Below are 7,760 nucleotides of genomic sequence, written 5' to 3' on the forward strand. Positions count from 1 at the left end.
GACGTGCTTGAGTTCCAGTCCTGCAGCCTTTGGTGATCAACAGCAGTATGGAAATGTAAGCCGAATAAACCCTTTCCTCCCCAACTTGCTTCTTGGTTATGATGTTTGTGCAGGAATAGAAACCCTAACGAAGACAACAGCATTCCACATATTTGGCTGATCGGGTTTTCCTGTCATCTGTTGATGAGCATTTCCCAACCTTATTCTCTGTCCTTCGATATATGCTTAAGCCTCCAGATGTGTGTACTTCTGTGGATACCTCATTGTATTGTACTGACTCATATGATATTTCTTTAGTGTCTGATGATATTTGTTGTCTGGACTACTAGATGTATGGCCAAGGAATTCTTCAAAGCCGTTGCTTGTTAAATCTCATCTTTGATTCTATTTTCTCTATTTCAGCTTCTATGTTTGACTTCTGTTTCAATCCTGCAGAACCATCATCTTCATAGCGGGACTATCTCAGGCCCACCAGCAATATAAATAATGACACAGAGGCTTATAAATATTTTAAAGCTTAGACCTTTTGCTGGTCAGTCTACTGACTACTAATCCTAGCAGTACATCCTTCCACATGCTCAGGTCTACCTCTCTGCTCCACTCTGGTCCATCAGTTCACTTCCATGTCCACTAGCTGAATCTCCTGCCTCTGATTTTTTTTTTTCTCCCTGCATCCTTTTCTCTGCCTGGAGGATGCACCCTCCACTTATTGCCCAGCTATTGGCTGTCAGATCTTTATCATAGTCAATCAGATACAATTCTAAATTACATTAGTCAGGTGAGGAGAAGAACAAATATTTACAAAACATAAGACCAGTAATGGGCCATAGAAATTAACAATACCAAGATCTGGCCTGCATTTAGCTCTCTGCCAATACAGAATTAATAATTGAATATTTACACAATGTACCCCAATGTAACCTTGGGTTTTTCTACCCATGCCCAGGTCCATTAAATAACAACTCTGAGACTTCTTCTTCTTCTTCTTCTTTTTTTTTTTTAAGATTTATTTACTTATTATATGTAAGTACACTGTAGCTATCTTCAGACACTCCAGAAGAGGGCATCAGTTTTCGTTACGGATGGTTGTGAGCCACCATATGGTTGCTGGGATTTGAACTCAGGACCTTTGGAAGAGCAGTTGGTGCTCTTAACCACTGAGCCATCTTCAGCCCCCTGAGACTTCTTATATATGAATAAATACTTAGGCCAGTAGCCTTGGCTCTGTTTTCTAACTAGCTTGTAGCTTAATTATCCTATTTATTCTACTTTTTGTGTGCCACATAGACAGTTACCTTCTTCTCAGTTTCTTGAAACCATCACCTCAGATTTCCCAGGTGAATCTCTCATCACTGACTCCCAGAATTTTCTCTCTCTTTTCAGGATGCCCCATTTTCTCAACCTGCTTTAGCTTACTGGCCATAAGCTTTTTTATTGACAGGTGAATGTTTCCACACATTGCACAAAGGATTCCCTATATATTTCCCACTTTTAGTCCAATAAAAGGCTCACTTTAAAAATTATATAACATACGAACAATGATGAAGACCATCAGGTACGAATAATGTCCAGTCCATGTGTATTGGGCAACCTTGGAGAAAGTATTCTACTATCTCTCCTGTCTTGGTGAGTTAAGAGTTCTGTACCTAAATCAATCTCAGTCGTGACTTGCATTACCAAACTTCAAATATCTTCTTAGGCTCAAGAATATTTTCTTAAATCCTAAACAACTTAAGCTTAATCGTGAGACTATAACCCATCCAGAACTTGAGAAGGAATAAACATTACCTGAGTATATAGGAAGTACAGGCAAGCAGCTTCCGAAACTGTTAAAAATAACAGAGAAAGCCAGCTGCTTAGATGGTCCCCCCCAAATTCTGTAACATTGAAGCATCCATCTTTGGCCCTCTGGCCCAGTATATGGCAGATATTTTATGAAGCAGGAATTGTGAAGGACTGCTTACTCTGTCTTGGCAAATCTCAGCAGTTGACTTTCCTGTGTCTTTGTCCAGTTTGAACAGCATACTGTCAGCAGTTGAAGCAAGGGCAGTTTCTTGCTTAGTGGCTAGCTTGCCACATATGAAGCAAACTCCATATGGCGGTTCATCGATGCTCGTCATCTTCCTTGAAATAGAGTGCTGCCAGGAGCTGACAATCTCATTGTCAAAAAAGGTCTTTTATAATAAAATATCTTTAAATTCTGTATTCTGTAGATCTCTGAGGTTTTTGAAGACCATCTACCCATCTACAATATATCTGAATAGGCAAGAATTGCTTGTTCTATTTACTATCTGTTCAACCTAGAAAACAAATTTCTGTAATAAACTAAACTGGTATCTAACATGAGAAGCTTGATTAACTATTAACTTGTATTTCTTTTTTTCCCCAAGCCTAACTGTAACCAGCTTTATTAAAGATACTTTTCATAAACAATCATGGTATTTCAGGCAGGACATGGGCAGACAATCAACAATTTGTAAGAACTTCCAAATTCCCTTCTTGTATAGACTACCAAAATCAGAAAGCCACTATAAAACCCAATGAGGTCTTCATTCACTGCTTTGAAAAGGGGAAGTAGCTTAGACTGAGGGTTGACATTTCACATTAAGGATGTTGTTTAACAACTTTTCACAAGCCGACCCTGACTTTCAGGAAATGAACATGGCAGAATTACCAATCTGAAGATCCACAATCTTTTATAAAAGGAGCCAGCGCTCTTCTGAGAACACGCGATGATGTCACTGCAGAGTCTACATCGCCCAAGAGACTGGAAAACCAATTTTGGGGGCCAGGTTCCAACAGGTCTCTGGTTTTCAAGGGAATTAAATTTATATTGATAGTACAGGGGGAAGAGGACATAAAAATGAATTTATAGTTTTCCCAGACCACAAGGCATTGTTGCGCCTTGGTGGCCACCTAGGTCAAGACCAGGCTATCTCTCCTGGGAGCCGACAGGAGCCTTTCAAAATTATCAGGGAAAGAGGTTTTCTGTCCTCAATCCAGCTTGGGAGAGATTTTGTTACTGACACATGATCCTTCCCCCACCCAGTAATGAAGTGTTCTGAGTGCTAACAATATAGCTTAAAAAAAAAAAAAAGAAGTAAAACGAAATTCTGCATTTTTATAAAACTTGATAAAAAATAGTACTTCAAACTGTACAGTCACCAGAAGTGCACAGTTATCAAACATGCACACGTCACTTGGCATCTCCAGCACCTTCAGCTTTCTGTGCCTGGTCTGTTTTGGCATCTCCGTTTTCTGCAGGATTATTCGCATCCTTACCGGCATCGGCTTTTCCCTTCTTCCCCTTGGGTACATTCTCTCCCTTCTTCACAGGGGTCTCTTTAGGTTTGGGCTCTGGCTTTGGAGGAGCAGGTCTTCTCCGTGGCTCGTCCTTCACCTTGGTTTTGTCTCCTTTAGCATCCCCTTTAGCCTTTCTTTTGAGCATGGTGGCGGCAGGGGACGTCGGCGCTGAACACGGGTATACACTGGTGTGCGGGCTTGGTCCGTCGGGGGGGGGGGTCATCCTCGCTGTTTCTTTTTTTGTTTGTTTGGTTTTGGTTTTTCGAGACAGGGTTTCTCTGGATAGCCCTGGCTGTCCTGGAACTCACTTTGTAGACCAGGCTGGCCTCAAACTCAGAAATCCGCCTCTCTCTGCCTCCCGAGTGCTGGGGTTAAAGTAGTGCGCCCCATCACACCCGGCTTCGCTGCTTCTTCATACTGCTCCTAACTTGTATTTCTTAGTTACCTTAAAAGTTAGTAATAAACCGGGCGTGGTGGTTATAATAACCAAACCCTGTCTTGGAAAAAAAAAGTTCGCAATAGCAGCATCCAAAAGGACTAGAACTAAACATTGCGTTAAAAAAATCATAAAGGTACAATACCTTAAAAAGAGTTGGTACATAGTATATTGTAACCAAATATAACCTTAGTTTTGTATCAGTATACAAATGTCTATACTATTGTATGATTTTTGGCTAGTTGTAGCTCTATAGATTAAGAGTAGATTTAATAATCTGTGCGTTATTCCTGTTATTTTGTATTCTCCCTATAACCACCATTTCCTTCCATTCCTTTTAATATTAGATAAAAGAGAAAATATGACAGATCAAAGAATAAAGAAAGAGAGAAATCTTCAATACTAACTTTCCTTATTTTGTTTCCTTCCTGACCAAAACCATTAAAAAGTTGTAACCAACCTCCCTAAATTGACAATAAACATCCATTACTCATTGAATGATCAAAACTCCCACTCCCTGCTTTTGGGCATGGGGTATTGTTCTCCTAAAACTGATTCCTGTTGTTTAGGGGTACTGTTTTCTTGTGGGGGCTCAACGGAGAATTGAGTTATTTGCAAGTCTTTTTTTTTTTTTTTTTTTTTTTTTTAGACAGGGTTTCTCTGTATAGCCCTAGCTGTGCTGGAACTCACTTTGTAGACCAGGCTGGCTTTGTTATCTATTGTCTTTTGCTTTGTGACTAAATATATGGGCTGTTTTGGAGAATGTTACATGAGGTGATGAGAAGGAATTTTTTTNGAGACAGGGTTTCTCTGTATAGCCCTGGCTGTCCCGGAACTCACTTTGTAGACCAGGCTGGCCTCGAACTCAGAAATCCGCCTGCCTCTGCCTCCCGAATGCTGGGATTAAATGCATGCGCCACCATGCCCGGCTTATTTGCCAGTCTTAAGAAAGCTGTAACATTTGTTGTTTAGATTCTTCAGAGCACAACTGAAGTCCTGATTGGTACAGTGTGTGATACTGGATAATCCAGCTAACTGCGTTGAAACTATCTTGGATATAGATTTTTGAGGAAACAGATACTGAGGTAGTACCAAACCAGATACCGGAATAAGTAAATCTCAGGGTCTCAGCATTCCAGAGGGTAAATCTTGTGAAGGATGCTTTTTTTTTGTTTTTTTGTTTTTGTTTGTTTATTGAACATGTAAATGTTTACAAGTAATACACATTTCTGCATTAACATAATGTATGGAATGTGTAATGTGGACAACTCAGTTAAAGATGATTTTCTTCTCTCTGACTGGGCAGGTAAGGCATCTTGTTTTGTTTTTTGTTTTTTTTTTTTTTTGGTTTTTCCGAGACAGGGTTTCTCCGTGTAGCCCTGGCTGTCCTGGAACTCACTCTGTAGACCAGGCTGGCCTCGAACTCAGAAATCTGATTTGCCTCTGCCTCCCAAGTGCTGGGATTAAAGGTGTGCGCCACCACCACCCGACTGTAAGGCATCTTTTTTTCTTTCTTTCTGCCTTTCTTCCTTCCTTCCTTCCTTCCTTGCTTGCTTTCATTTCTTAAAGATTTATTTACTTTATATATGTGAGTGCACTGTCTCTGTCTTCAGACACAGCAGAAGAAGGGAGCAAATCCCCATTACAGATGGTTGTGAGCCACCATGTAGTTGCTGGGAATTGAACTCGAGACCTCTGGAAGAGCAGTCAGTGCTCTTAACCACTGAGCCATCTTTCTAGCCTGCATCTGTCTTTCTTTAGAAGTTAATTTGGATTGTATAACCAACTGTAATTTAATTTTCTATCTATGCCATTTGAAAGGATAGCATGACAAATCTTGAGAATTCTGTAGCCAACAGTACTTATTGGCTATACTTAGCTGAAGTCTGGCTGGAGACATCAACAGAGGTAAAAGAAAGAAAGATTAATAGGGCAAAGGGGAATGTGGATCTGTTTAAAAATAGTTCTTTTGGGTGATTCCAGTCTTTGCTGTCAGTATATCAGCTGTATAGTCCACATGAATTAGCAGTGGTAGCTCAATCCACTTGCAAACACTATTCACGAATCAGCAATAGCTATTCAATCTAGAAGAAACCTCAAGGCTCTGTTAATCAGCCCAAGTCTGTGGAAGTGGCAAGAAATCACCCAAATATTACAAGAAGTTCTTTGTAGGCATACATTTTTTTTTGCATCCTATTTTAATAAGGGTTCAACCTCTCCTCTTGCCCACCCCCACCAGAGGCAGTGGAAGAGAAAAGTTATTAGGATAAGAGGCAAGTGGACCTGTTTAGTAATAGTTCTTCAGGGATGAGCTCTATCTTCTTTGGCAGCAGTTCAGTCCCATAGCAAACATAAAATACAGTTCAGCAGCTGCAGACCAGTCCTCTCATCAGGGAGACACCGCACACAAACCAGCAGCTGTAGTTCAATCCTGAAGAAACTGCAAGGCTCTCCCACTGACTGCTGACATGGCAAGTTGCCTCAGGAACATAATGAGGAGTTCTTTGACAAGTTTCTCTCAATGGTGTTGTTGCCACAAGTGGAGCTCAACAACGCAATGTAAGGTGAACCCATACATGCATGCCGTCAGTGACGAATGGCAAGGTGGAGTAAACCAAATCAATGCTCAATCTCCCACTGTCTGTGGGGTCATATTTATACTCCTTTATCATGTGTCCTTTCACGTGTTTGTTATAGCAAGACATCCTTTCACCTGTGTGCCCCAGCAAAACATTATTCGACATAACTAACTTTCCAAACAAACCAGAAGTTTCCACTTCAGTTCTTCGGTGCATTTCTCTCTATAAAGTCATGACAAACAATGATCAGCAAAGAAGGTAAGGAAAACCAAGGCCACACAGCATTGTCCAGTGTCTACTGGGCTATATTCACACACTTTCCAAACATCACATATTCTCTCAGTGTTTGCTCTAGCAAAACATCACATGCCCCTGTTTCCAGGCAGCTTCCAGAGAAACATCACATGTATGTTCTCAAAAAAAAAAAAATCCTCCCAAGTGTCTGCCTCAGCAAAGCATCCTCTTAGAAGACAGTTTCCAGAAAAACATTTCATGACACAACTGAGTCTCTAAAGAAACCAGAAATTTGTACTTCATATCCATTTGCTAAATTCTATTTCTTTGGATACCTTTTGGGTTACTCTCTGCAGATAATGGAGTTTTGTTATGCAAGAAACAGGTAGGACATTTCCTTATGATCTCCTTGGTTTGTGTGTCTTTTTATGAAATTCTGAAGGTTCTAGCACATTTCCTACTAATAGTTGATTAATTTCGTCATTACCTTGTGCTAGAGGGTTTGGTAGACCCACATGGAATCTGATATGTGTTATGTACAATGGATTGTTTTTATTTCTGATCACTTGCTGTAGTTGAATAAACAGTGAACTACTTTTGAACCATCCTGTGTAAGTTCTTCAGTTTTTATATAGAAAACAACTTAGGTATATTGAGAGTCAAGAACTATATTAAGAAATTCAGGAAAATCCCATAATACCAGTAAGAATGTAATACAGTTCTGAATTTTTAACTGAATCTTAAGGGATCTGAGATACTTTATTTGTTTGTTTGTTTGTTTTGACTTATAACCTGCCTTTCCTGACTTATTTGCAATGTAGGGGCTCTAGTGATTGGTGTACCTTTTAATACATGAGGGGGAATCCAATTAGTTATTTCTATAAACTAGAGTCACTTGCTTTGGGGTATTTGTTGTTTGTTTTTTTCTCCCAAACAATTACTGCAAACCGTTTGCCAGTGTTCATTTTCTGCCTATAACAAGGCAATTTCAGCATTAGTATAAGGTACCATAGTTTCTCATGGATCTATTTTTGCTAACTGATGAATTCTCAATTTTCCTTTCAGAATCAATTCAGAAACCTTTTCTATGTACGTCTTCGTTTTTTTACTCTGTGGGCTAACAATATTCATTCTAAGATACTATATTTTCTCTGTGTAAGAATTACTGTGGTAGAATGAGTAGATGGAAAAATAACTAAAAATAATCC

At 39.7% G+C, this 7,760-nt stretch overlaps 1 pseudogene; it reads right to left on the reverse strand.

Moving 5' to 3' along the window:
• Positions 1-2,957: 2,957 nt before the first annotated feature.
• Positions 2,958-3,448, reverse strand: LOC110335911 (annotated as a pseudogene).
• Between the last annotated feature and the right edge of the window lie 4,312 nt (positions 3,449-7,760).

Source organism: Mus pahari, chromosome 18 (assembly GCF_900095145.1).
Source record: "Mus pahari chromosome 18, PAHARI_EIJ_v1.1, whole genome shotgun sequence".
Lineage (NCBI taxonomy): Eukaryota > Metazoa > Chordata > Mammalia > Rodentia > Muridae > Mus > Mus pahari.